Source organism: Spermophilus citellus (assembly GCF_964194105.1).
Source record: "Spermophilus citellus genome assembly, chromosome: 3".
NCBI lineage: Eukaryota > Metazoa > Chordata > Mammalia > Rodentia > Sciuridae > Spermophilus > Spermophilus citellus.
The window spans coordinates 86,283,604-86,311,396 of record NC_138184.1 but is presented as its reverse complement, the minus strand read 5'-3'; the positions used below and the strand labels follow the sequence as shown (position 1 = coordinate 86,311,396).

The window sequence follows — 27,793 nt, the reverse complement described above, 5'->3', positions numbered from 1 at the left end:
AGATGATACAAGATGCCCCCGAGAAGTTCCAGATCAGTCCCCATGAATCCTGACTGAGGAAGGCAGATCCCCAGAGGAAAAGCAGAGTGGCCTTGAATGTCAGGGGACCCGGGGACCAACACTCCATTCCCCAGCCCTGCCCCTCAGTCCCCCAGAGGCCGCTGTAGAGCCTAAAGCAACCTAGAACACAGAAGGGACTATGTTCTTGTTCAACCCCTTAATTTGACAAGATGGGAAAAACAGAGGCCCAGAGAGGGAGCATCCTTGCCCAAGGTCACACAGCAGATGGAGGACACAGCCAGAGAAGAAGTAAAATATCCTGATCCTGGTTTTGTAGCTTTCCCAAATGCCAAGCTGAAATTTCCCTTCCCCTCTCTCTTCTACCTCTCCATTACCCTCCCCCAGGGACTGGTCTCAGAATTTTCATAATCTTTAGAGTGAACCATGCTGTGTCATATTTTCTGTACCTGTCTGTGATATGGTGGACAGAGGCAGGATCATAAGAGATCTCTGCTTTGACACGTGGGAGGGGAGCCAAGTCATTGAACTCCGAGGATCTGCAGGTGAGAATGAGGATCCCGCTCAGCTCTCTGGGATAACGTTACAGGCACAGAGCAGCCAACTTGGGACCAGAAGGCCCCTGCCTTGGTTTCCCCTGGGGAGTTTCCTGAATATGCAGCCACTCCAGATCAATAGATTCTAGATCTTTGGAGCAGCCTCCAGGGCTGGGAATTTCCTTCTTAGGGAACCCTTAGACACCTGCCTTTGCAGGATATGCAGAGTGAGACGCCCCTTGCCACTCACTGAAGCAGAAATCCATTTCCTTGGTCAGAGCTCTCACCTGGGGCCCCAGGTGGAAGCATGTGAGTGTTTGTGCCTTTAGGCAGATATGCACTTGACTTTGAGTCTCCCACCCAACCCCCTGCATGTGTCCCCTGGAGACACATACTTTGGCAACTTCTGTAATCCCTGGCCGGCCCCTGCCGCTGTCTTCAAAATGCAAATTCTTGGATCATCCCTTTGCACCCAGCATGACTTAGACCTCAGGCTGGACCCCAGGTATGGGGGATTCTGCCACCCCTTGCACCTTATGGTCCCTGGAACTGGGGTGGGACAGGCAGGGGGCTCTGTAATAAGGTAAAGGGGGTGCTGCAGGACTAAACTGACACTTCAAACAGCTCACCTGGGGCTCCTCTTGGTCCCCCAAGTGCTCAGGACCCCTCCCCTCCTATCTCCTATGCCCCAGCCCCCTGCCCCTTACGTCCCTTTGAGAGCTGCTTCTGCTTGGGCAGTTGCTGTAGGAGGGGGCTGGGAGCCAGTAGATGCAGTCAGCTCCGGGGAGGCCCAATATCCTCATTCCACCCAATTCAGCCTGCCTTAGCAGGGACCCAGGTGAGGGGTCCCAAAAGCTGAGTACAGGCAACCAGGGACCCACTTGGCAGGTCTCAGAAAACAGGGCGCTTCAGTGAAGGCTTAGCGCCATCTGTTGGTCCTTATGGGAACTGCCTCGGCTGCACGGCGCGAAGAATGAAGGGCACCGCTGATCTTGCCTGCGGGTTCTCAGGCAAGGAGCCAGGACCTTTTTTCATCAGTCTGGGACAGTTACCAACTTTTACAAGGTCTCGAGTCCCTTTCAAAAGCTGCTGGACATTGTGATGGGAAACCGCAGAAAACTCTAGAAAGACACACTTGCACTGGATTTTTGCATATAATCCAGGGAGATGGCCCTCCCCAAGTTGAGATCTCCTTTTGAAACCCAGAGATGCCAAGAGATTTGCCCGAGCTTACACAGGACATTAGTGACAGAGCCGATTCTGGAAGCCAAGAGTTCCAACCCCGGAACTAATGTTCTTTCTTATGCCCAGCCTGCCTCTTTAAGCCTTAAAGGGCCCCTCCTCTTGCTTCTCTACTAGAGTCTTCCAAATGTCTTCAGGGTGTCTGACACCCAGAATGGTGACACCTCTTGCTCCCTGAGGACTCCAGGCTCTCAGACAGCCCTGTTCTCTGATTGCTGCTTAAAGGAGAGAGAGAGAATCTGTGTATCATGAAAACAGGGGGGACAGAGTGGACCCCTTTCCCCCCAGGTCTTGTGGTATCTTCTATGGGTCTGTGATTCAGGACAGTAAGGAAGACCAGGGGACATTTCTTAGGGATGAAGTAGCATGAAGGACAGTGAGTGATGGATAAAAGGGTGGCTAAGAGAGTCCAAGGCCATAATGCTGGGTATATGTGTATACATAATACTGGGCTGGGTATACAGTTGGTGCCTAATAGGAGAGCTAGAGTTGTTGCCATCATGTCACTAAAACCTGGGTTGACACTCAGCTCCTCCTTCACTTAGTCAAACTTTTTTTTTTTTTTTTTTTGGCTTCTCGTTAGAACTCCTATTCTCAGACTTGAGCAGGCATCAGAATCACCGGGGTGGGGTGGGGGGGCTATGGCAAACAGACTGCTGGACCCAGTCTGAGGGTCTGGTTCTGCAGGTTCGGGCCAGGGCCCAGGAACTGGTATTTGCAGCAGGTTCTCCGGGGATGCTGATCTGGCTGTCATGGAACCGGCTCTGGGAAACCCTGGCTTAGAGATGGAGGAGTGGGCGTGTCCTGACCTCCCGGGGCTCCTCCTCTGGGTCCCAGAGTAAATGAGTGGCCATTCCTGAGTGTTCTGTGTTCTGAAACAGGTGTGAAAGTGTCCTTGAACTCCTAGAATGTGCCAGGATCCCTCTCACGTTGCTCATCCATTCCCCCCAATCCATGCAAATGAGGCAGAACTCACCCCATTTTATGGAGGAGGAAGCAGAGACTGAGCAAAGGACCACCCCAAGAACTCACCGCAGGAAAGAAGCCCAGGTCTGTCTGCTCATAGACATCTGCCCGCCACCACACCCCCTCTGCTGCTTCTGCCTGACCCCTAGGCTCACCCAGCCCAGAATTGGGGGGGGGGGGTGCCACCAGACACAGCTGGGAGGCCACCCGCACTCACGCTGTGCCCCACCCCCAAGTGTTCCCACTGCTGGGTGAATCCTGCAGATGCCTTTCCATTGCAGCCTATTAAATTAGCCCCTCTCTGCAGCCAAAAGAAGATAATTACGTTTTCATTAGCCCTGGATAATGTATTACCCCCTCCGTGACAGCCACATCGGCAAACGAACCTGTTCTCTTCTCTCGGCTCCGCCAGAGGGCCCTCCTCCCCCAAGCCCACCTCTGAGCTGAGGGGTAAGGACTAGTGAGGGTCCAGGGACAGGGAGAGGGGACAACCTCTTCACCTACCCAAGACCCACACAGGGATTAAGGGACAAGGCCCTGAGAAGACCCCAGAAGAGCTGTCATCACCGTGACCACTTACAGAATGTCCATGTGGATGCCTGCAGGTGCCTCTGCCAGCATAGGCATCCTCAGTCCTGGAGAAGGGTGGCATTGCCACCATCACCCCTCCCCTGAACCTGGAGCCGGCAGGGGAGCATGAGTGCCCATAGCCACCTTGAAGTCACCACGGCCAAGGAGCATTTGGGGGACTATCACTGTGCATCATCCCAGGAACACCTGGTTGATGGTAAAAAAAAAAAAAAAAAATCTCTAGTCTTCTGCTTCCTGTTGTTAGGGTCACTCATGCTACCCAGCCTTAATGTGGAAGGTCCCCAGACACCAGGAGCCACTCTGCAAAATGCCTGACTCACCCCACACGATCGTTCTGCCAGGGTCTCTCTCCCCCCTTTCTCCACAAGGATTCGGGGCAGGGGGTGGGGAAATGGAGCCCGACTCTGGGGTCCCAGGACCTGAGTTCTAAGTCCTTCTCTGTCACCCATCACTTCGAAACTGGAACAGGTGGCTTTGCCTGCAGAGACTGTTTTCCCTCCCGTTAAACAGGAATAAGGAAGAGAGTCATCACACCATTTTTATCACAATTAAATGATCTACACCTAAAAATGCCTGCCTCGAAGCTGGCAAATTGTGAAGTGTTCAGTGTAAGACAGCCACCATTCCTTACTACTACAAGAAGTATTGTCACTCGTTCCCCTTAATCCCGTGGACCAGCCAGAGTCAGGAGGGGGAAGCACCTCCCTTTCTTTCTCTTTGCCAATTTCCCTATCTCTGTTTCTCTCTGTGCATCTTTTTCTGCCTCCTTCTCCCCCAACCTCATCTCTGTTTGCTCTCTCTCTCTCTCTCTCTCTCTCTCTCTCTCTCTCTCTCTCTCTCACACACACACACACACACACACACACAACTCCTCATGGTGACTGGCTCCTCTCCTGGGCTCCGAGGCTCTGTCTCCAAGAGCCACATTCCCAGGCTCTGCTATCAACTGCACCAGGGCACTTGGTAGTAAGAACAGAATTGGGGGAGAGTGGGATTCTGTCTCCCCCTCTGCAAACCCAATCCAACTCTGCCTCCTGTAGGCACCGCTCAGCCTTGGCCCTGACCTCCCCATCTGATGGTCTTGTGTTCCCTACCAACCACCCTTCTCCTCCATTTCAAACCAGCTCGTGTTCTGGGAAAGGAGGAGGTGCCCCTACTCGGAGCTTCTCTGGACCCCGACTCCACACCCACGGGCAGGCGGCCTTTGGAGCAGGTGAACTGCCAGCCCAGTGGAAGAGCAGCTTCCTGGCTTCCTGATTTTCCCCAGTTGCCATGGTAATTGAAGGAGCTGGGTTCTGAGACCGACACCACAGAAACCCAGCGCTCAACTTTGAGATGGTTCAGGCTGGGGAAGCTGGTCCAGGACGGGAGGGGACGGGGCTGCCAGGTCATGGCAGCCAGCCTTTATGTCCCTACTACATCACCTGCTGCTGCTGCCGCTCTTTCCTGAGCATTTACTATATGCCGGGCACTGGGTCAAGGGCTGCACCCGTGTGGTCTTGCCATATCCTTGCGATGACCCCAGGCCTGTTTGGTAGCTGAGGAAACAGGCCAGGATCCTGCCCCACACAGCACCGGCAGGGAGGGGCAGAGCCTGGGGCGGATGGAATTTCTCTGGTCCCCCTTCCAGGGTGTTGAAGACAACACAAACCTTTTCTTCATTCCTTCCTCCCCTCCTCACCCCCCCACACCCTCTTCCCATGCCCAAAGTCACACCCCCTTATCCCTTGCTTGATGTGCAAGACGATCTGAAAAGCACTTATTAGTGACAAAGGGGGGTAGTTTTCTTCTTTGCTTCTTTGCACAAGTCGGAGTGTGAGTGGGCTGGATCCCCTTGGCAGGGCTGTTGGGGAGGAGAGATAGGGCCACCCAGAGCCAGGTGCCGGGTGTGTGTTGGTGTGTGTGTGTGTGTGTGTGTGTGTATGAGAGAAAATCCTGCTCTTTCCTTGAGTCCCCCCACCCCCTGCTTCCCCAAGTGTCTGAGCAACAGCGACAGTGAAATGCAAAATCCTTTGCAATCTGCCCAGGAAAAGACAGCTTTTGCGATGGGTTTATATGGTTACCCATATGTTAGGGCCCCTAAGAAAGGAAGGGAAGCTCGGTTCCCTGCATCTGCCCCTCCCCCAGCCCAGCCCAGCCCTGGCCTCTCCCACAGGCAGGTCTCCCAGGTCACAGGCCAATGCGTCCCCTCCATCCTCCCCTCCTCCCCAGATGCCAGGCCTTAGCTGTGCTCCAGAAAAGACCAGAATCAGGCAACATTTCCGGAAAGGACTGACTCGCCCTCTGCCCACTCAAGAGCCAGGGCCAGAGCCCAGGCCCTGACACCCTGCTGGCTCCTGGGGGCTTCCAGGGCTGCCGGAGTGAGGGGTCTGTATATTCTGCTGTCCCATTAAGGAATATTGCCCCCACATTGATGTAGGGACAGAAATAACCATCCCTGCCTCATGCGGGGCCCTCTCTGCCCAAGGAGAGCTGCCCTCCCCTGCCGGCCACCACATTCAGCGCCCCCCCCAGACTCCCAGAAATTGTGTGTGTGTGTGTGTGTGTGTGTGTGTTTCCTGATAGAAAAAAAATGGAAATTAGGTTATATAAAAGATGTATGCTTTGGAGCCCAGAGCAGCTCTCTTAATGAGGGTTGCGACGTCTCCCTCCCCACACCCATAAAGCAGCCCGGTTGGACGTCACCGCTAATTCGTTTCAGCGATGATAGGATAAAGGAGGGACATTAAGAAATAAATCCCCCCTCACGACCCTCGCCGAGCTCGCAGCTCAGTCCCTACATATTGATGCCGCGTTTCCAGCCGCCGGGCGAGGAGCTACTTAGCGCCGCGGCTCCTCCGAGGGGCTGTCGGGCGGCCGCGGCGGCCGAGCGGACGGGGTGAGCCAGGGGCGCGCGCGGGGCGTTGGGCACTGCGCGGGGGAAGCCCGCAGCCAGCGTCCCGAACTTGGTTTGCTGGGGTCGGGGGAGGGAGGGAGGAAGAGGAGGGGACAAGGGAGGGGTGGGGGCTAGGCGAGGGGGTGGGGAGCGATCGGGGAGGCACAAAGCGGAGGGACAGGGGAGGGACGCGCGCGGCTCCTACCCGGAGGTGAGTGGGAGCGACTGGCGCCTCCAGCCGCGCGGGGCTGCCGACCCGGAGGCTTCGGCTCCGCGAGCGCCGCGGCACGGGTGCCCGGGAGGCGGAGGAAGAGCAGGAGGAGGAGGAGAAGGCGGCGGCGGCGGCGGGCGGGCGCGCAGCGCGCTGCGCGGAGAGCGGCCTCGGCGCTGCCAGGCTCCGCGGCAGGTGAGTTCCCGGCCCCGGCATCCCGCGCCCCCTCGCTGTCCCCTAGTGCTCGCAGCTCGTACGCTGGCCCCCAGGGCGCCCCGGAGGCGCGGGCTTTGCCTTGCGTCCCAACTTGGGTCCGGGGGCCTCCTTCTCTTCCCAGCGGGCGGCCAGCGGCTGGAGGGTCCCGTCCCCAGGGTCGACACTGCCGCCCCGCGCCAACTTTGCGGGGCCCGCCGCCTTCCCTGCCGCGCGCTCGGCTCCGCGCTACGCTGCGCTGGGTAATGGCGGACCGCTGGGCACTGTCGCTCCCCGGCGGGCAGCCCGAGGCTGGAGACGCCAATCCCTGGGGATCGCTGCACCTGCCCACCTTCAACTTTACGCTTTCCCGGTCGGGGCTCTCCGAACGCAGCGCACCTGCGATCGCGGTAATGGCGGACTCTTGGCACCGGCAGCCGCCCGCGGCGGGGGGCCCGCGGCCGGGAGGGCTCTGCTCCAGGAACGCTGAGCTCGGGCAACGCTGCTCCCGCCCGGCTTCCAACTTTGCCAGGATCCTCCTTGCGCTCCCGCTGCAATGGCGGGGCCGCCTGCACCTCTTACTTCTGTTCCGGCGGGATTAGGGTGTGAGAGCGCCGACTCCCAGAACCTGGGAAAGTTGTTTCTCTCCCACGAAGGAGGATCTAGGGCTCCTGGCACGTCCCTGGAGTGGGCACGGGGCGCGCTCCGCAGTAGTTCAGGGACGGGCAATGCGCCCAGCGCAATGGGTTTGCTTCCAGGTGGCCAAGGCTCCCAGCTGGAGCCCTGCGAGATCCAACTGCCCTAGCCACCCAGGGTCTTGGGGTCGGTGGGTCTAGACAGGGCTCTTGGTACTTGGCCCTAGAGGACGTGAGACGCTCGTCCCCACACCCGGGGCACCACGGTCCAAGCGACCGCAGTTGTCAGCGCGCGGGAGATCGGGGATCGCGCTGTGTGGGGCGGGTTCCCGCAGAGGAGAGGCGCGCGCCGAGAAGGTGGCAGTGGAGCGAGGGCAGGAACCTTTCCATGACTCCTCCTGGGTTTTAATTCTAGAGCTACCGTTTACTTGCTGCGTGACCTTAGGTAAGTCCCTCATCTCTCTAAGCCTCAGTGGTCTCGTGTGTAAAATGGGGAAGCAAGACTTTTCTCGTGAGCTGTTGTGAGGATCTTTAAAAAATCACGAACGTAAATATGGAGCCCCGGGCAATTGCTCAATACGCAGGAAATGTTGCTGCTGTATTTTATTTGAACACCCTGGGATGGATCCTGGAGACTCCCGGGTCTTGGTTTCCTGCCTACACAGAATGGAGGGTCGGCCCCTGAGGGTAAGAAATGTTGCTTCCCCCTCCTTCTGGACCCTAGCAGTCCTGGAGAAGAGGCGGTGGGGTTCTTTCTGGCGGATGAGACTTACTGTGTTTTCATTGTCGGACCCAAACCTGGCTCAGGAAAAGTGCGCTAGCGGCCACCACCGCTATGGGAACGTTCCCGAAGGCGCCCTGGCGCCAGTGCGGTGCAGGCTAGCGCGCCCAGGGCGCAATGTTGGAGCTTTGGTGGCCCAGGACCTTGGGAACACAGGAGAAAGGAGCTGATTCCCCAGATTCCTCTTATAGAGGAATGAGAAAAAAACTTCCCCTTTGTTAGAGCTTCTCTAATTGGGATCAGGGCAAACAGGTCTGGAAAGACAAGGAAAGAGTTTGGCAGCAGCTCTCTGGAGGGAGAACGGCTTCCCCCCCACACTGAATTTTTCTCTTTGCTTTTGGTGTGGTTTTTTTTTTTCCTTCTGTTTTGTTTTTTAACCTTGCGGCCCTACCAGAAGCAGAGATCAGGCCTGTTCTTTGCCCTCTGACATCTCATGGGTAGGTCTGAGAAGCCATGGCAGGTTGGGGAAGGCAGATACTTGGCCCCTGCACCACTGACCCAGCCCCTCTCTACCCACCAGATTGCCAAAGCCCTCTGATGGGCACGCAGCTCTGTTTAGGTTCCAAGGTGCTGCCACCTACAAGATCTCTCTGGAACCTCCTAACAGCTCCCCCAGATCTCCTGTGTAGTGATCAGAATCCCACATTTGCAGTTGTGGAAACTGAGTTAGGCCTAACAAGCTCCATGCCCACTGGTCAGTGGCACCGCTGAAGACCTCCACCTGGTTTTTGGCTTCCTAATGGGGATGTTCTGCATGCATAGACAGTCTGACACTCGCCCCTCCGTTAGTGTACACAGCCTCATTTCCTCATGGATCTGTTCAGCCAGAGGCTACCCCCAGTCGTCAGGAGCATAACAGCATCTTCAGAAATTATTATGACCTTGCCCCGAAGTCCCAGGCCATGCAGACCAAGAGCAAGCCACACACTAGAGAGACCTGTTGAAGACCTCTGCATGAGGGCGAGTTCAGTTCCCTCCGTGGCTGTGCAACTTAGAATTCCTCACTTACCCTCTCTGAACCTCAGTCCCATTATCTGTAAAATGAGAGCAGTAACTCCCTCAAGGGGTTGTTTTGAAGATCTTATGATAAGGAGTGTAAAAGGGGGTTCTGGAAACAATAGTTTTATGCCAAGACTGGTGATTGGAAGGAAGTAAAGAAACCTCAGGGGAACATCTATGTCAATGTTTTGGGGTCAGCCTTGTGGACAGGGCCACCAGACCAGGCTGCCCTTTGTGCTTCCTGCTTCTCCTTTATTCTCTCCCGATGGCTGAAGCCAGCCCATTAGGCTGTGTCCTCCGCTGGGAAGGACACAGGGTGAGGCTGAGAAGCTGGAATGATACAGGATGTTGCCAGAGGGTCTCTGCCGCCAGCTGCAAAGGAGCTGTCCGAGGTACCACAGGGATGTTGTCCGAAATCTTCCCTTCTAACTGTGGCGCTGATTTCCCAGCACATAGGAAGACTCGGGTCAGTTCGCCTACTTATTGTGAGCCTTCTAATGCCTTCAGTTCTTATCCCCGAGCCTCATGGTCCAAAGAGGGGAACTGAGGCCCAGAACAGACATGTGACTTGGTGAAAGTCACACAGCACACTATCGACACAACCGAGACGGATCCTCAGTGTCCTAACTCTGTTCCGTGCTCACTGAAGGGAACTGAATGTTTCCATCAGCATAAACAAGCCCCAGAGATGCAGAGTGCAAAGGAAATTTCTGTCTCTTCTGGTTGTCATTACAAATAGGCAAACCGTTTGGGAGAGACTGAGCACAGTTCCTCCCACTTGGAACTTGCTGGATGCCAGCCCTGAGGTCCCACTTCCTGTTGGGCATTGGTCCCCATGGTCAGTCCGTTCAGGGAGAAATTTTCTCTTAAAAGTAACCTGTCAGCTGGGTGTGGTGGTGCACGCCTGTCATCCCAGCAGCTCAGGATCATGAGTTCAAAGCCAGCCTCAGCAAAAGCAAGGTGCTAAGCAACTCAGTGAGACCCTGTCTCTAAATAAAATATAAATTAGGGCCGGGGATGGGGCTCAGTGGTCGAGTGCCCCTGAGTTCAATCTCCAGTACCCCTGCCCCCCCCCAAAGTAACCTATCAGGTAATTGTAGGAGCTAATGAAACCCATTTAACCACCATCGATGTCACCAATCCCCTGGTCGGAGCTCACTGCAGCAGCCAGCCCAGGCCCCCCCCACCCTGACACCTCTGCAAGCCCTGGGGCTCCGGGGTCTGTTCTGCAGGAGCAGGAATGGTGGACAGTGCTCCTGAACCCTGGGCCATGGAGCCCACTTGACTCTATTCAGTGAAAAAGATGTATCCACAGAAAATGTCCCTAAGTCCCCAACACGAGCATTGCCAACAGGGTGGAGTGGGCACGAATGTTGGCATGATCATAGTTCGTGAGGATCAGAGCAGTTGTCACGGGTGGTCCTGTGACTGCCATCAGCACGTTTGTTAAATGTGACGTGACGAGTGGTGACTATCAAGTCCCGGGCTGGGGCCCAGGGCCGGGTGCCCAGATTAGGTGGGGTGAGCCCCGTCTGCAAAGCCTGTGGTCTAATCAGGCAGAGGGCATCAAAGAAGCCACGTACCAGGCTCTCACTGCAAGAGAGGGTGAGGGGAGGTGGCTGCCACCGAGGGCGGGTGGCCGAGGGAGTCAGGGGAGGCTTCTTGAGGAGGTGGCCTCAGAGCTGGTGGCCTCATTCCTACCACCCTTTCAGGGACAGGGTCTCCAGGGCTTCCCAACAGGAGCTAGCTAGAAAGGCAAAGAATCCAAAGCTGTCATCCTGAGACACATGTGGGGCCAGGCGCAGGCATCTGTGGACACAGTGACTGGGCGTGAGTTAGGGAACCTCTGCCACCCTCTGGCAGGTCATCCATGCTTGGGGGACTGTCACTACTGCAAGGCTTATTCAGAGGGCTCAGTGAGACAGTGTGCATATGTGACTCTGGAAAAGGGACAAGGGACATCTCAGTGATCATAATGAAGAAATGCAAAAAAGAGAACCCCCCCCCCTTAGGTGGTCCATTGGACTGGCCACGCCCCTTCCTGTACTGAGCTTCAGGCTTCTCATCTGTGAACAGAGTTGAAATTCAAGAGCATCTCTCTGTCGGGAGGAGGCCTGCAGATTATGTCCTGGTAGGTTGGCATAGGGTTCTTTTGAGTTTTGTTGGTTGGAATTTTCTGGAAGGTTTGGTTTTCTGGTTTGGGTTTGGGTTTGGGTTCTGTTCAGTTTGTTCATTTGTTTTATTTATTTATTTTTTTTTTGGCTTGTTAGTTTTTTGGGGGGCTTAACTGATGTTTGTATCATTTGGCCCTTGGAGGCAAGAGTTAAAACCCCTGGAATAATCATCTGCAAAAACCTTTTTCTGCTTTAACTTTCTGTTCCTGGTCTGAGACAAACACTTGCCCAATTGGCATCCATCAGCCACATTCAAAAGACAGGTGGCCCTAGTCAGATGGAAACCTCCCCCACCCAAGCCTTTGCCCTGGGCCGGGGCTTGCAGTTACAACCCCAGCAACATTTTCTTTCTCCTCCACTGATTTATATGTTCTGTTCCTTCCTGTGATCACTCACCTCTTCTCAGTTGGAAAGCTCAGGAACAATGGTCCTGCTCTTTTGGCCACCCACGATGCTTCAGGAGTTTTGAACTAAAAGCACCTCTGAAAGAAATCCTACAGGTTCTCAGGGGTGCCCCGAAGGCATCTCGGCTTCTGCCGGGAACATTGGCCCAACTTTGCCTGGCATTAAATAATACTCAGGAGTCTCTTCTTTATTCCCAACCTGACAGCTAAATTGCTACTCTGGGATTTTTAAAAGGTGGGCTTCCCTAGAATCCATTTCTAGTAGGAAATGAAGAAGGGATCTTGTGACTTCAGAGAGCTTGCTGGGCTTCAGAGAGTATCAGCGAGCAGACATCATGTCTCAGCTAAAGGATTTTGATTTCTTGTCACAAATAAGAGTCCGGTCAGCTGCCTTTTCATTGAAGGAATAAAGCCCTGAGCTTGCTGCGTGGTACCAGACCCTGCAAAAGAGGCTCCAGCCTAAAGGACTGGGGATATACGTCCCTATTCAAGTAGCTCACGGTGCTCAAAAAAAGGTACCCACTAGCCAGCGACTTGAATGCATGGAGGCACACGCTACGGACAGTCTATCCTATTTGGTCATTGAAATAGCCACATGGATCACACTGGGCTGGGTTCCCCTCCAGGAATTTTAAGCCAAAAGATGTAACCTTCAGGGGATCGATCAGAATAGTACTCAACAGCAACTGACAGATTTTGGGCATGTTTTTTTTTTTCTCTCTCTGCTTTTGAAGCAGTAGCCCAGTTCTGAAATATTCAATAAGAAAAATAAAGACCAATTATGCTCATGGAGTAATGAACAGTCAATCGTATCTATGTGCTTGTTTGTTAACCTAAGACTTGGCTGGAAATGCCTTCAGGTATCAGTTCTTCTCTAATATCATGAAGTCATTGAGATGAAATCCATTTCTTGCAAAGCAGGGTATAAATTAATAGGATCAGACAGGCTTGCTGGCTGGATTTTTGTTTTATTTTGGGGGTATCTTTATAAAAATAAACATGCAAAACTCCTCTGCATAGATAAATGCTTCCTTTATAGTTGCCTTCAGTGCCCATGATTTCTGGGGGCACCCACCTCAAGACTTGCCCTCCCAAAGTGTGGTGTTTCTTTCTGAATGTCCCTATGAGAAGGGTATCTTGTTGGCTTCTGAGGGTGCATGTGGATTTCAAGAGAAGTATGAAGTCATCGGGAGCCCCTCCTGTTTGCTTAAAGCAAGCAATCACGTAAGATGAAACGTGGAGACCTTGTTTTTGAAAATAAGGTGATGTAGTCACCCTGGATTTCTTGTCTGTTTTAAAACCAGCATCTAAGTCGAGCGTTATGTGCTTCACCTCCCCAACATGACAGGAACCAGCCCCATGAAGCCAGAGATCCTGAGCAGGATCTTCCTGACTCAGACTGCTGGGAAGCAGGTTCTCTGCTCTCCTCTGTCCAGATTTACTACTTAGGTTGTCCCCCACCCCCCAATTTTTTTTAAATTTTAAAAAAGCAACCTTTCCTGAGTCTTATGTGAGATATTTGCAAGTATGGTTAACTTTCTTAGGCATGATAATGGTATTGCAGGGTTATTATTATTATTATTATTATTATTATTATTATTTTGGTGGAACGTAATCTTTATTCCCAAGAACGAATATCACACATATTTAAGAATGCGGGGCTGATTCTGGGCCCAGTGGCTCAGGCCTGTAATCCCAGCAACTCAGGAGGCTGAGGCAGGAGGATTGCAAGTTCAAAGCCAGCCTCAGCAGATTAGTGAGGCACTTAGCAACTCAGTGAGACCTTGTCTCTAAATAAAAAAAGGACTGGGGATGTGGCTCAATGGTTAAGCATCTCTGAGTTCCGTTCCAGTGCCAAAACCAAACAACGACAAAAATAAATAAATAAACAAATGACTCTTTAAGAATTTAGTGCCAAAATGTTATGATATGGGCACTTTATTCAAATGGCTCGTTGTAAAGTCAGACAGGTAGGGAGATAATCAGACAGATGGACAGACAGATGACAGATGAATATGTAAATAGATGACAGATGAATAGGCAGATAAATAGATAAATGATTGTAGAAGCCAATATACAAATGCTAACAGTTGTTGGGTCTAATTGAAAGTTTAAATGTCCCATGTTAACGTTTCCTAATTTAAAAAGTTGGGAGGCAGGAGTAGTTTCAGCTAGACTTTTCTCTGGGTTAATTTTTCCAAGTTTCTTAGAAGAACCATCCTCACCTCCCACCTGCACCCTCCCCAATTCGCGCGCTCATGCGCACTCCGGCTTGCGGGCTCACTCCGGCTCCCCTTTCCTCTCTCCCTCTCTTTTCCTGGAAGAAATGATGCTGCAGTTTAGCAGAATGTCACTGTTTTCCATGGCAGTCTTTCTTTACATTTTCCCCTCAGCATTTTAATTAGGGCTGTGAGTCACCGTGCCTTATGAGGGCTGGTGACAATGTCATTGACGGCTGTTTAGCATCCCGATCCAGCCGTCTTCCGCGGTGCTCATCACATCAGGGGCATTGAGCAGGGAGCAGGCGATGGTTCCCTCTGACAGCAGCAGAGCCAGCTCGGGGCCTCTTGAGGAATTGAGAAATGAGCTTGAGGTTCGTCCTTGGAGGAGCTTCCAGAGTTGCCTTCTGCACGGCTGGCGGGGTGGCCTGGGCTGGCGCGGTGGCCTGGGTGCACCTGAACTCTGTGGCGCTCCACAGGGTGGCTCAGAATGGCAGCTCTGACCTCCTGGGGTCAGCGAGTTTCCTCCTAGGCCCTGGGCTGTCACTTCTGCAGTGCACAGTGTCATGACACGGGCTCCTGGACACTTAGCCACCTCTGGATGTGCTGGCCAAGAGGCAGGACCCTGGAGCCCACCCAGACCCTGGTCAGGCTTGCTGCTGCCATCCACCCCCCTGTCACCGTGGACCATCTCTCTGTATCTCAGTTTCCTCTTCTGTAAACAGCATGGGGCCGCTTCACCGGGTAATCGGGACCCTTTAATGCTTGGTGGTATTTGGTCCTACATCAATAGATTGGGAAAGGTGAGGAGGAGGCTTAGGATGATTTGGCTTAGACACCCAATGCCCTCACCCATCCTAAGGGCTTCTGATTTTCTCTATTCCTACCCCCAAGGGTTGATGGAGGTGAAGACTTGTCAGGAGCCAACAGGAGACTGTGGGCACCTGCAGTTTGCAAGATCACTTACTGGGGGCATCTGCAAGGCTGGGCTACCACCAAGCCAGAGGGTCAGGGAGGCTACTGCGGCTTTGCACCTGGAGTGGGCTTGGGGCAGGTTGGGAGAAAGGATTGCAGACCCGGCCAGACCACAGCAGGGAGAGAGCAGAGGAAGACTTCCCCAGCCTCGCTCCCCTCCCTCTCCTCCTCTCTCCTCTGTGGTCAGTACCTGCCACCGGTACCTGCAGACGCAATCAGCAGCCTGTTGATGTCCATTGCGATCAGCCTCCTCCTGGAGCCCAAGTGTGTTTGGAGGAGGGTGGACAAGGGACCCGGAGATGAGGATGGAGAACGAGAGACACAGACAGGAAAAAGAGGAAGAGGCCACCGTCTGTCAGCTCTGAGGAAAAGGATCTGTTTCTGCAGGGTCCCCAGGAACTCCTCACAGCTATCAGGCGTTTGCTCTCATTTCTAACACTGAATTGCATCCCAGGGACCTGCAGGAAATGGGGGTGGGCATCACAAAATCAAACCACGCCAGGGCAGCCGAGCCCAGCCCAGCCAAGGGTGGGGGGAACACCAGGTGCCCAGTTTCTTGAGCAGACAAAGCTCGTTGAAGTAGCTTTGGTGCCTGGTCGATAAGCAACTGGTGAGGGACCGTGAAATGTCCACTTGGAGTTGTTCCTGAGCACAGCCAGCTGCGCGAATCTTTCCAAAGCTGGAAGAGTTCTTGGATTTCAAAGCTAGACATCCTGTGGCAGTGACCCAGAACCCTGAGATTTTTTTTATTGCTGACTGGTGCAGAGAGTCATAGATCAAAGTCGGAGCCGCTGTCTGGGCAAGGCTGTGCAATGCTCCAGAAAGCACTCAGGGCTAGAAGCCGAGAGTCTGCGTCTCTAGCAATGATCATGACAACGGCTAATGTTTTTTATGTCCTTGCCAAGGCCAGGTGTTGTACTGAGTGCTGGGCCTGCAAAAACACAGGTTTCCAAAATAGGGTGGATACTGCACGGGTGCTACCCATTTTACATTGTTTTCTTTGATGAAGGTAAAGTTCACATAATATAAAAATAACCTTTTTTTTTTTTTTTTTGGTACTTGGGATTGAACTCAGGGGTGCTTATCCACAGAGCCATATCCCCAGCCCTTTTTGTTTCTTAATTGAGACAGGGTCTCACTAAGTTGCTTAGGGCCTCCCTAGACAGCTGAGGCTGGTCTGAAACTTGCAATCCTCCTGTCTCAGCCTCCCAAGTCACCGTGATTACAGATGAATGCCCACACCCACACCCGGCCAAAAGGAATCATTTTAAAATGGTGTTTAGTACATTACTGGTGCTGTGCGACCACCACCTCTGCCTAGTTCTAAAACATTTTCATCACCCCAACAGGAAACTCCAAATCCCTTAAGAATTGCAGACAGGTGTCCAGATGAAAACCTGTGCACTAATGTTCATGGGAGCACCATTCACAATAGCTTAAAGGTGGAAACGATCCTGATCATGGGGTAATCAGTGATTGAGCAAAATGTGGCCCCTCCATACTATGGAATATGATGCAGCCATGAAAAGGAATGGAGCTCTGACATCCAAGAACAAAGGTGAACCTTGAAGACACACTGCTGATTCACGGAGGCCAGACACAGAAGGCTACCTACCATAGGAGTCTGGGTCAAGGGAATGCCAGCCTAGGCTACTCCATAGATGAAAGAGGCCAAGGACTTAGGGAAGGGGAAGGGGAAAGATTACCTGACCAATATCCATTTTTTAAAAACCTTTTCTTTTTAAGTCATCTTAAACTTATGGAAAAGCTACAAAATAGTACACAGAGTTTCTTTGCACCCCACCGGGCTTCCTCTCATGTTAATATAATAACTAGATTATTAACCGGGATCAAGAACAGGAAATGGACAGTGACATCCTATAACAACTGCACACCCTGCATGCAGAGCACCGCTTTCTCATTCACATCCTTTTCCTCCCACGGGACCCGACCTAGGATCCCACATTCCTCCCAGGGCTCAGTCCTCCTCCGTCCTTTCCCATCTATGACCGTCGTCAGACCCCCCCTTGTCGCTCCTGTGATTGACCTGCCAGAGGATTCCTGGTCATTTATTGTGTAGATGTCGCTCGGTTTGAGTTTGCTCAAAGCCTTCTCACCAGGAGAGCAAAAGGAGGAACCTATGTTTAAAATCTTACTCACCCAGCATTGGTCTCGGGAGGTCCTGGGGCAGCGTGGCTAGCGCTTCTGTATGTGACTCTGGGCATGTTGCTCGCTAGGATGAGGCCACCGCCAGTGTTTGAGGTGAAGCAGGAGTTGACTTGAAGGGAAGCTATTGAGTAGCGACTGCTCAGGTGAGACGCAGGTGTGGTGCGCGGACATGGGGGTGGTAAGACCAGCGTGGGGACGTGGCCTTGGCTCACAGTCCCCACGGGAGCCCTGCTGGATGCTGTCATAGTAGACGTAGATCCTATTATTGTTCCCCATTTTGCAGATGAGGAAACAGAGGCACAGAGATGCTGAAGGCCCCGTCCAAGGCCACACAGCTGGTAACAGGAGGTGGGGGGCAGGAAGTGAGCCAAGTGCCCGAGGCCTCACGTCCCCTCTGTGGCATTGGCTGACATGGGGTTAAGGGTCCTCGTTCTTGTTCTGTGACTGTATTGTGGGTGGGGGGTTGAGGATCTCTGCTGGGTGAGGCAGAGGAGGTACCCAGGGCCGAGTGGGAGTGTCTGCCGGGGGCTCAGCAGGTGTGTGATGTCAGGGGACGCGAGGACCAAGCCAGGTCGGCCACCTGAAGGTGAGGTTGCTAGGGCAGACGCCCGTGGGACTGAGACTGTGTGTCCCCTCTGGATGGAGCGGAGGATGGATTCGGCTGAGCCCCTGAGCAGGCCAGGACTGATTGGCACCCAAAAAAAAAGCCCCATTTAGAGAGACAGACGTCATTTGGGGAAGCATTTTTTTTTTTTTTGGTGCCACACCAAGGTGAGAGAAGCAGCAGACAGGGAGTCGGGATGACTCGTTCCTTCTCAGCGGAGTTTACCCGGGAAAAGGAGGTCAGGGTGGGGTCTCAGCCACGGGCGCAAGCTGGGACAGGTGCTGCTGGCTCTGAGAGCCCGTGGAACCCTGCTTCCGGAAGCCGCCGCCACCAAGGGCTCCCACCCCTTCATGGAGGGCCCCCAAAGCCAAGCTGACACTCTATACCCAGCAGGAGTCCAGGGTCCCCGCCAGAAACAAATGAGGGAGGAACACTGACTGTGGCCAAGGGGACCCGCCAGCACAGAGCTCAGCTCAGGAGGAGCCCTCGATGACATTCGGGCCCACAGGCCCCACATGAGCAAGTCCTCTCCCGTTCCCCCAAAGTCAGAAATTTTATATCTTAAGTGAAACCTCCAGTTTCTAAATGGTGATCACCAATTTGGAGGAGGAAAAGAAAAATTCCTTTTTAACCGAGTTAACCCCACAAAACCCACCTTTCTATGCCCCCGGGCTGTTATTTATAGACTGTGACCAGAGCCTTTTTGAAGCATGTCATATCCTAGATCTGAAGCACTTTTGTGCAGAACAGGATATAGATTGAGTTGGGATTGGAATTTCATTTGAAATTGCCATTTTTGTAGGTCACGGAATAGCCGGGTGACAGCAATTTTGTACGGTTCAACCTGATATTATCGCGCTCGCTCCCTCGAGGTCTTCTGTTTGAAGCCTCACGGGATTGCACTGAAGGGTCACAGGCACTCAGAGGCACAAAGGGACCGGCCGTCTTTCAAAGTATGGTGCACACACGAATCACCGGCAGACTTTACGGTGCAGAGTCACAGGGTGTCCGTCTGAGAGGGGCTTGAGGTGGCGCTGGAGCCAGGCACCGGGCCACACCCTCTGCAGGTGATTTTACAAACTCATTAAGACTCATCCAAGTTTTGTACCCGGGTGTGTGAAGTCTCGTCCCTGTGGTCCCTCATCCGTGATGGGTGATGTTGTCACTCCCCCCCGGCTGATGGCAGGAAGTGAAATGATTGTGGCCTCTCCTTCCTGCAGTGGCTGCAGCTGCCCCTCACAGGTGGCTCTCCAGTTCTCCACAGACCTCACCACTCCCTCTCACCTCCCGCCTAGGCTGCTTCACTCAACACCTGTAGATGTGGAGATTCTGATTTATGGAGCACCTAGGCTGTACACCCTATGCCACAGAGTGACAGCAGTAAACCTGAGAAGAGTGATCTCTGTCCTCAAGAAGCACCCACCTGAAAGCTCACTAGGATGATCAGGGTAGTTTGGAACTCAGTAGTCACTCAATAAACTCCAAGTCGATTAAGGAGTCACAACGGAGGTCTCTGATACCGTGATTCTTATTCTTTTTTATTTTTAATGACGACATTATCATTTATGGTAATATAAATGGTATAACATTACCACTAAAACACTAAAAAGGTATAATAAGCATTTATCCTAACGATAAAATTGATGGTTTAAACATCCACCTTGACCTGTGCCTAGAATCCAGTTAGCCTTGTGACTTCTTCACATGCCCTGTTCTCGGTCCTGGAGAGACATTCCAGCTGTCGCCGAACATTCACCAGGAAGGGAGGTGAGGAGGGACTTCACTGCTTTGGCTTATTTTGAATAATCAAGAATCCCTACAATCAGATAGAAAGAGCATCGACCCAGAAGCGTGCAGCTCAAATGCTGAGATCAACGTTGCTGTCAGATATAGGACTTTTTGTAAATTTCCCAATTTCATGGAGAAGCAGGGAAAAGGAGCTTGAAGCCTGAATTTGGGGATCCCGAGTTTAATTGCATCTCTGACTCTTTCTAAGAACCTCAGGCACATCCATTTCAACTCTGTGGCGTTCATCCAGTGAGTTCTGCCTCATACCAGCATGGATTGAGTGCTTGGAAAAACACCGTGGAAAAAGTTGTACCCATGATTCCAGGCTTCCTCGGGTTCCGTGAACCCCATCGGAGGGCCACAGACTCCCCATTATGAATGGAATAGAAAAATCTCTTGGGATAGAAAATGCCTTGAGTCCCTTTCAACTCCCAATTACTAAAATTACAGGTTACCACCTAAAATCAGGCCAATTGAGTTAAAAATATACAGTCGTCTTTGAGAAGTGACAGAAGCAGAGACTTGGAATTCAGAAAACCTCGGTAGAATCCCCACCACTGACACCAGCTCTGTGAGCTCCCACGGCCTGGCCTACAAGATGGGAATAACAACATCACATCCTTCAGATAGGATTTTTGCAAGGATCCAATGAGATCATGTAACAAGAGCCTACAAAGTGAAATGTTCAAAGTATTAGCATGAACCGTATGGCATTGGTGAATGTCCTTTGCAAAACTACTAATTTCATGTACCTCAACCTACCTAACAAATATTTAACCCAAGATATTGGTGTGAATAGCCTATCACTGATTCAGAAAATATTTACTGTGGACTTTCTAGGTGCTAACATCTTCCAAGGGTCTATTATATGATTATTATACATAGTACAATTGGAAGCGGACTTAAGGTCCCCTGGAGCTAAGTGAGCAGTAATATATACAGGGCCCATGCCTGCCTGGGTGACTGTTCTCCTTCCTGTCCTTAGTCCTTCTGCCGCCATCCATGCTAATTTGGACAAATGCATGTTATCCAGTCTGAGAGTCTTGATCTTTTACTCAAGCTTGGCCCGGTTACATTTATTGTTGTTATCGATAGATCTGATGTGTGACATGATTTCTGCTGTTGTAGTTGGTGTTTTCTATTTAATGTGTTCTGTGTTTGCTGAAATTCATTTGGACCTCAGCAGAGGCTGTGATTTCTTACAGGGAATTTCCAAGATAAAGGATGTGATGTTATCACTGCTGCCTTAAGATAGTCATTCCCACTTCTTTCCCCTTCCCCAAACACCTTTTTCTGTTCTCTGGACTGAGCTTCCCTGCCCCCAAGGAGCTACCAAGGATGCAAGGCATGAGAGCGAACCCTCAGTGGAGTCTCGGGTCCATGCTGAACTGCAATTTGGAGGTGCTCTTCTTGTGTACTCCTGAAAATAAGGGCTCAACATTGTCATCACTGTTGACATTTGCTGTTTACCAAGCACTCCTGAGTGCATCTGTCCTATCGAATCTTCACAAAATCCTCGGGAACCAGTACTTCTTCCCTTTTCAATTTCACAAAAGAAGATTGAGAGCCGAGTTGTTAAATGGCTTGCCCAAGATCAAATAGCCAGGCGATGACCTGGGCTGGGGAGTGAGCCAAAGCCAGTGAGCTTCCTGAGTCCTGCTCAATCCTCAGAATTAGGGAAGCGATGTGATCAGGAAATGCTGACCCAATTAAATTATGTATTTCCAGCGACGAAGGGCGATTCCTTCAAATGAGTGTCATTCATTCTCATTCCTTCCTTCCCTCCACCATCCAGTGTCCCCTTGCTGGGGAAATGACCTCACGTGCCATCCACAGGAGAAAACCAGAAGCCAGGAAGTCATTGGAGAGATACCTTCCTCTTCCTCACCCACTCTATTGAGCCAGTTGCCAACTCTCCTTGACTCACCCTCCTGAATCTCTCTTAAATCCACCTGTCCCTTGCCAGGTGCCATGGCACATGCCTGTAATCCCAGCAGCTTGGGAGGCCGAGGCGGGAGCATCGCAAGTTCAAAGCCAGCCTCAGCAACTTAGTGTGCCCCTAGGGGTTGAAAATAGGTTTTTTTGTTTGTTTGTTTTTTGGGGAATTGGGAATAGAACCCAGGGGTGTTAACCACTGAGCCACACCCTCAACCTTTTTTTATAGTTTTATTTTAAGCCAGGATCTTGCTAAGTTGCTTAGAGCCCTGCTAAGTTGCTGAGGCTAGCCTCGAACGTACAATCCTCGTGCCTCAGCCTCCCCAGTTGCTGGAATTACAGGTGCGCACCCCATGCCTGGCTGGGCTGTCTTTTTTTCTTTTTTTAACTGATTCCTAAGAGACATCTCAGAGACCATTAATGATATGCTTCCTCCTTATAGTCATGAGCCTATCCTCATATGGTTGGCCAGGCACAGTTCCTTTTCCTTAGCGTGATGTTTTCTAAAGTGACTCTGAAACTAATAGTCGACAGCGCTGTGCACTTCACATGGGTTACCCCATTTGGTTACCCCACGGAGTTGATCGGTAGAAGTGATCATCAGAGGAGTCTGAGCCTGGCAGGTGGTAGAGCCAGGTCACAGACCCTTGTCCTTCTGGCTCAGAATTCACGGCTTTGATCCCTATGCAGTCCTTATAGTGAGAGGACGTATCCTGCAAGGGCGGAAGGCACAGGAATCTGCCAAGACTTTTATTCCACTCCTGGTCCCCCCCAACCCTGGAGTGTTCTGAAATGTTCTGATACAGTGACCCCAGGCTGCTGAGGTCACTCATGTAAAGGAGCTTTTCAAATGAAAGCTGAGTGGTTGCCCGGACCCTCTCCAACATGGAGATGGCAGCCCTGCAGTTCCTCCAAATGGTGGGTGGACCTTCTGCACCCCGTGGTATTGACTCACCACCCCGTTCCGGGGCCATGTGCCTCTGGGGCTCCATGTGGCAACACACCTGATCCTGCTGCTTTGGCATTCCCAGCAGGAGCTGGGGACAAGGACCCACCCTGCTGGGACACAGGACCAATCTCTCTGTCCACACCTCCCCCTGCTCCTTCAGCACAAAGTGTTCTAAGTGATATGCACCACCACACGTGCTCGGTAGGAAAAATGGCCTCTCACAGGATGAGAATCGGTGACTGTGGCCTTGGAAGGATGGTCTATTGGGCACTCAGCCCAGTCGAGGGTGCATTGTGAAAACGTAGAACATGGCATTTGTCATTCCATCCCCACAGACACCCTGAGCAGGTTCTATCAGCAGCTCCATTTTATAGATGCAGAAACTGTGACTCAGAGAGGTGAAGTCCCTTGCCCACCGTCACAAAGCCAAGCCGAGAAATCAGGACGGCATGACTCCATGCCCCTTTTTATGGAAAAGGTGATACAAAAATCACAGTGAATAAAAATAAAAATAGTGGTCCACAATCAAGTATGAAAGAATACATATCAATTAGATGATTCTCAGTCTCTTGATGTTCTGCAGAATCCTGCAAGGATGTGTGTGTCTCTGTGTGTGTGTGTGTGTGTGTGTGTGTGTGTGTGTGTGTGTGTGTTTTCAAGAATGTTCCTTACTGTGTATCTGCAGGAGAAGGTCCAAGATCACCATTGCCAGGCCAAAAATATGTGTATTTTCAGTTTGGAGAGGAGATTGTCAAACTACTCTTCAAAAAAGTTGTAGCAAGTGGTGGTGTAGGGGACTGGGAGTCTCCCAGGCCCTCGACCACGATATCGATGCTGACAATTTTGCAACAATCCTTCGCATTCTTGCTTCTAACTCTAAGCTGAACCGGTTCCTTCCTGCCCCTGAGACGTGGGCATCAGAGCTGGGAAGATCAAAGTCATCCTGGGCAAACTGTCCCATGACCCCTATATGGAGCTCCATGGCGGGGGGAGATGCTTTTGGGACTGGGATGCTCCTGTCTTTGGGATCCCCAGGGCACAGATGCCAACACTCTCTCCTGATTGGTGGCGGGGGCATTAGCAGGTTTGGGGCTCTGACTTGCTGTCGTGGGAGAAGGCGCTTCAACTTGATTCCTGGGCAGCAAGCTCTCCGGGAAGGACTGCAAATTAGCAGTTTGGGGGGCGGAAGGCGGTCGGTTGTTGGGGGGATGTTTTCCAGAGGAGCGCAGTGAGTTTACAGTTCCCATCTTTTGTTGGCGTGGGGGATGGCGGCGTTCCTGGGTTTCGTTTCTGAAGACTTGGATCCTGCTTTTCAAGGAGATCCGAGGGAGATGGGGAGCAGGCCCCGCCACGCCGTGAGCAAGGTTGTGGGTGTGCAACTGAAAACCGCGGCGTTCCCGGGCTGGGTTTTGTTTTCTTTAATATTGTTCGTTGAAAAGGCAATGCACATGTGATGAGGAAAGTCATTTACATGAGATTCAAGGAGAACAAAGGTGTTCAGCACCAAGAACAAGCCCTCCTCCTCCTCCTGACTCCCAATGGGCCCTGTAAGATGCGACCATTAAGATCCGTTCCTTCCAGAAGAGTCCCTGCAGGTACAGGTGTAGAATTCCCTGTGGCACCTTTTCCCCCCCACCTTCTAGTGTATCTGGGGACTGATTTCTTACCTGTGCATAGAGATGCAGCTTTGTAGTGACACAGTTCATCGTAAGGATGGGTTAGATTTCAGCTGACCCCGGGAGACAGGATTTGGGGTACTGGGCTGTTAGTCCAGGGATTGTCCTACCATGACCCCTTTTCTTACCTGGTTCTGGGTGGGTGTCCTCCCTCACCCACCCACCCTCCCCAGTTCCAATGGTCAACTTCGCAAGGCATCCAGACATTTGCCAACCCTCTTTTGTTATTTCTCTGTTTTGGGTTTGTTTTGTTTTGTTTTTAGAAGCTAAAGCTTTTAAAGATAAAGTGTCTTTGCCTAAGTCATCCGTAGATTCTTGGGGGAATCAGCAGAATCCAGGCAAGACCCATAGTCACCATTTAGCCCTTGGTGTAGGGTTCACTTTTATAACAGTCACAATCAAAAGAGTAGAAGGTGAGGACGTGGGTGGCGGCTCAGTGGGAGAGCCTGAGGCCCAGAACTAAAAAAATAAAGGACGAGGGAAATCCATTTTTTTTTTCACACAAAATTCTGCTTAGCCCCGTGTGTCCCGAGCAGTGTCATTTCAGCCTGGGATCAAGACCTGAAAACTTTTCCCACTCTTTTCCTCACACTGATCTTTGAAAGCCAAGCCCTTACGGTGCCTCTCAACCACCGTCGGGCTGCCCCAGTCCCAGCAGAGGGGCTCCATGGTCTCCTGGGGCCAGTGGCTGCCATATTGGACCTCGTGGCTCTGGGCCATGGAGGTGCAGCGGGTCCACGTGGAGGGAGCCCCTCGGTCTTCCAGGCCTCTGTTCCTCGTTTTGGACTGAGGAAGCCGGTCCAGAGGATCTCAACGGCTTCCCTTCGTCCTAATCTTCATCCGGCTTTCGGTGCTAGAAATGGAAAGTCCTGACAAACCAGGACGAGCGGGTGTCCCAGAGAAGCTTAATCTCCTCATCTGTGAAACGAGGAGCCACCGAGTGTGGGTGAGGATGAAAAACGGAGCAGCAGATGCGGAAGCACTTTGGGGAGGCGAGGGAGGGAGGGAGGGAGGAGGGAGGGGGGCCCAGTGCCATGGATTGCCATCAGGATTACGGTTGACAATGGGAAGGAACCCTCAGCATCTACTCGTGGAGACCTGGGCTACCAATTTCCTCAGTTTACATCGCTGAACCTCAGGCTTCCATCAGACACCCCTGGCCCCAAGTTCAGCCCACAGTAAACTCAACAGCACTCAAAAATGCTGGTAGTTCCCCAGTTACAGAAAGGAGGCCCAGAGTGGGTGATGGCATGCCCAGGGTCACACAGCAAGGAGGTCTCATCAGACGCTGGCCTGTTTGGGTCCTGCCTTTCCACTGGCACTTACCCCCCGCCCCTCCACAGCCACTCATTTCCTTGCAGGAAGGTAAGTGAAATAAATATACCCGAATCCGCTGAAGTACTCGAATGAGGCTCGGGGCCAAGGATTGTTTCCATGGTAGATACTCTGGCGTGCGCGTGGGATTTGTTGAAAATCCCAGCTCCAGAAGCGGAGGCCAGGTTGGCAGGCTGTTCTAACCAGCTTCGTCACCTGTGGTCGGTGACCGCCCCCAAGGTGAGACCAAAGTGAGATTCCTTTGTGTGACTTCCAGGGAAAGACCCCCCTGCAGACCACAGTGGAGCAGAAAGTGACCGGAATGAAACCCAGGAAGCCCACATCATCTCATCTCTCCTAACAGTCACAGGAAACCGCTTCTCTCAGTGTTGACTCTGTGACGTCGCCACATTTCCTGCGTTTGGGGCTTTCTTTGAATCTTCCCAGTTCCCCAGATAAGCGGTCACTGCTGATGGCCCCATTTTACAGATAAGCAAATTGATGGGCGGGGGGAGCAGATAGAGAACTCACCCAGAGACAGAGACAGCCAGGAAGGACCTTGCAAAGCCTCCTGGTGGAGGCATCCACCAACCGGGACCAGGGGGGTGACCTGGAGCAGCTTGGTGGATGGATCTGGGTGATAGGCACCGCCGACCCTGACCGTGGTCAGGATGAGATTGAAACATGAAGAAGAGACACGGAGTATTGTGGAATTGTTACTAAGAAATGGGGAACGCTCAGAATTCATAGGTCAGATTGTGGGGTGTGCGTGTGTACGTGTGTGTGCGTGTGTGAGTGTGTGTGGTGCACATGTGCAGACACTGAATATCCCTGACTCTCCAACTCCATCATCTTCCCCAGTTTCCCAGAGGATCGACTTCCTCTCCTAGTGCCAAGACCTGAGAGGTCAACAGCAACCCCATGTCCCAAGCACCAGCCAAGAGCCCAGCCCGATTCTAGAAGGCTCCCGAGGAGAGAGTAAGAGAAGGAGCCCAGAGTAGCTCTGACATGCCGAGCGTGGGTGTGCGTGGGTGTGCGTGGGTGTGCGTGGGTGTGCGTGGGTGTGCGTGGGTTGCTTGATTTCTGTTTTCTTTTTTCCAAAGCAAAGAACACAGAAGGCCAAGTCTAATCTCTGTCCCCTATTGAGGTCTGACCCAATCCAGCAAGTGGAAGAAATAGGCTTAGGTGTCTTGCCCCTCTCCCAACGCCCCCCCCCCCAAAAAAAACCCACCTTCAAATTCTTTTTTTCCTTAAAGAATAGAGCCTAGTGTCCAACACGAACACCTGAGCGCCCCCGAGGTCCCCGCTGTCTCTGTCCCCACTAAGCAGCCAGCATCTTGGATTCGTTCCCTAGGAGGAGAACTCAGGAAGGAGGAGAGGGTAGGGGACCCTCCAGGGGAGAAGGGCATGGTGACGTGGGGTGTCTTCCCTGCACACCAGAGCCCTGGCAGAAAGAGGCTGAAAGACACTCCACTGGTGGACACACGGCCACACACAGCCAACAAGGGACACAGCGTGAGGGCGACGCATGAATACACACAGAGCCACACACAGGACGCCAGATGGAGGTGGCTGGGCCTGGGGACGCGCCACTCCTCGCCCACACGGGCCAGCGGGTTACGTAATGTAATGCTCTCTGCGGCCGAGCTAGCCACCCTCCCTCCAGGGGAGGCCACCTCCTCTGGGGGGTGGGGGTCTCTGCACCCACCTCTGCTCTCAGAGGTGATAGGAGTTTATCCGTCAGTGCCTTAGCCCTGGGGTGACCCCAGCAAGTCGCTTAAAGGGAACCAAGTGTGTCAGTTTGCTAGTAGTGGCAGATGGGGGCTCCCCCCTTGTGCTAAAGTGTGGTGAGGACACAGGCAGGAGGGGGGTGGCATGGAGCCAGACCTGGAACTTGAGGGTAGAGAAAGAGACGAAGGGGCGTTCTGATGCCCCCAACCCCCCACAGATCTCCTGCCCCAGCCCAGAAGGGGCGGTGGACACATTGCTTTAGTGACCCTTTTTCATCGCTGTGAGCGATTTTAGAGGAGGAGAAGTGTACCGTGTCTGGAGGGGAGTCCTGCACTGATGAGGTCGAGACTCCTAACCCAATCAGCTCACCCCCCGAACCTTCTCGCCTCATCTCACAGGGGAGCCTCTGAGGGGGACATCTCACGTCTAAACCCTAACACACGTGGACATGGAGACCCACAGACGCAGCCCCCTGGGGGTATGCTCACCTGAGCCACGGCATCTGCAGCCCTTGGTACCCCGGCCACACCCCACACTGCTCAGCAAGGGGGGATCCCTCACTTGGAAATCGCCAGTGTTTCAAAGACAAAAAACCGGGACTTGAGCAAGCGAATAATTAGAAAGTCAATTTTAAATAATTAGCATATAAGTCTCAGAGCTCAGGCTCCAGGGTGAGGCCAACTGATTTCCAACCCTCCCTCCGCCGCCTTCTCCTGAGTGGTCCTGAACAAAGATCTGAACCCCCTCTGGCTTCGGCTTGCACATCTCTCGAGGGGCGATCACGGGGGTCAAAATAGGAACTTACGCAG

The 27,793-nt window shown here is 52.5% G+C and overlaps 1 protein-coding gene across 7 annotated transcripts in view; it reads left to right on the top strand.

Annotated features, from left to right (window-relative positions):
• Nucleotides 1–27,793, top strand: part of NOS1 (nitric oxide synthase 1) — a gene marked incomplete at its 3' end in the record, with an annotated part of 153,740 nt that overhangs the window by 53,794 nt on the left and 72,153 nt on the right. Inside the window, exon 2 of one of the 7 annotated variants that reach the window (XM_081285811.1) lies at nucleotides 4,478–4,628. The exons of 4 other annotated variants lie outside the window; for them this stretch is intronic. Of the gene's footprint in view, nucleotides 1–4,477; nucleotides 4,629–6,427; nucleotides 6,635–25,981; nucleotides 26,004–27,793 lie in introns of those variants that run through there. 2 more of the 7 variants (XM_081285814.1, XM_081285813.1) reach the window with 2 other exon arrangements.